We start from the raw sequence: 2,244 nt of genomic DNA, 5'->3' as shown, positions 1-2,244 counted from the left end.
AGCTAACTCTCAAGAATGTGCTATTTGTGCCAGAAATTCGTAAGAATTTAGTGTCCGGGTCACTTTTGAATAAGCATGGTTTTTGAATTGTATTTGAGTCAGACAAAGTCACTCTATTAAAAAGTAGTTTGTCGGAAAAGGTTATGTTTAAGCTGAATGTAATGGTTATGAAACCAAAAATGAATAAAGCGAATTCTTCTGCTTACTTGATTGAGTCTTCCAATTTGTGGCATGGTAGACTAGGACATGTTAACTATAATGCTTTACGTAGACTAGTTAACTCGAATTGCATACCCAAGTTCCATAATGATTTCGAACATAAGTGTGAAACTTGTGTTGAGACAAAATTGACAAGGTCATCCTTTAAGTCAGTTGCACGGAACACCAAGCCACTTGATTTAATTCACAGTGATGTTTGTGACTTAAAACTTGTACAAACAAGATATGGCAACAAGTATTTTATTACTTTTGTCGACGATGGCACAAAATACTGTTATGTGTATCTGCTTAAAAGCAAGGATGAAGCCATAGAGAAATTTGTTCTCTATAAAAATGAAGTTAAAACTAAACTTAGTAAGAAAATTAAGGTACTACGGAGTGATCGAGGTGGTGAGTATGGAGCAACGTTTGCCGATTTCTGTGCACAACACGGAATCATACATGAAACCACCACACCTTATTCACCGCAACAAAATAGTGTAGCTGAACGAAAAAATCGTACCTTAAAAGAAATGATGAATGCAATGCTAGTAAGTTCTGGGTTACCTCAGAACATGTTGGGGGAAGCTGTGTTATCAGCAAATTACCTTTTAAATAAGGTGCCCCGAAAGAAATCGGAAAAGACCCCTTATGAGTTATGGAAAGGAAGAAAGTCTACCTATAAGCACTTGCGAGTATGGGGGTGTCTTGCAAAAGTGGCTATTCCAACACCAAAGAAGGTAAGGATAGGCCCGAAAACTATAGACTGCGTCTTCATTGGCTATGCACGTAATAGCAGTGCTTATCGATTTTTTTTGTATGATTCAAAAATTCCAGACATACACAAAAACACGATAATAGAATCGAGGAATGTTTCATTCTTTGAACAAGTATTTCCATATAGGTCCAAAGAGGAAGTCAGCTCCTCTAAACGAACATATGAGACAATGATTGAAAATAGTCAAGACGAAGAATTAGAAGAGGAGACTGAGGTTAGAAGCAGCAAATGGGAAAGGACAGAAAAGTCTTATGGTCTTGATTTTCTGACCTGTATGCTAGAAAGCAAACTTCAAAGTTATCAAGAAGTTGTGAATTCCTCGGAAGGACCTCAATGGAAAGATCTCATTAAAGGTGAAATAGATTCCATACTGCAAAATCATATATGGGAGCTAGTGGATCTTCCTTCTGTATGCAAACCACTAAGCTACAAATGGATTTTCAAAAGAAAAATGAAAGCAGATGGAACTATCGAAAAGAACAATGTCAGATTAGTAATCAAAGGTTACAAACAAAGGGAAGGTCTTGATTACTTTGATACGTATTCTCCAGTGATGAGAATAACATCTATTAGGGTGATACTTGCAATTGCTGCTTTGCGAAATCTAGAAGTACATCAAATGGATGTTAAAACTGCTTTTCTAAATGGAGATTTAGAAGAAGAAATTTACATGGAACAACCCGATGAGTTTTCGTCACCAGGACAGGAAAAGAAAGTCTATAAACTGGTGAAGTCACTAAATGGCTTGAAACAAGCACCCAAACAATGACATGAAAAATTTGACAATGTCATGATGAGAGTGGATTTAAAATTAATGAATGTGACAAATGTGTTTACGTCAAAGACACTAAAGATGGCTATGTCATTTTATGTCTTTAAGTTGACGACATGCTTATTGTTGGTAGTAACGATAAGATGATTGAATCCACTAAAAATATATTAAATTCGAGATTTGATATGAAAGGCATGGGTTTAGCTGATGTTATACTTGGAGTCAAAATCTCAAGAACATCATATGGGTTTGTTCTAAATCAGTCACATTATGTGGACAAAATTTTGGAAAAGTTCAATAAGGATGATACTGGCTTGGCCAGAACACCGATAGATACAAGTCAACATCTATCAAAAAATAATGGTAAAAGTGTCTTTCAAGTAGAATACTCGAGGGTTATTGAAAGTCTAATGTACTTAATGAGTTGTATAAGACCAGACATAGCCTACACAGTCAGTAAATTGAGTAGATATACGAGTAATCCAGGAAATGATCA

This window comes from Olea europaea, chromosome 1 (genome assembly GCF_002742605.1).
Source record: "Olea europaea var. sylvestris chromosome 1, O_europaea_v1, whole genome shotgun sequence".
Classification (NCBI taxonomy): Eukaryota; Viridiplantae; Streptophyta; class Magnoliopsida; order Lamiales; family Oleaceae; genus Olea; species Olea europaea.
This window is presented reverse-complemented; position numbering follows the sequence as displayed.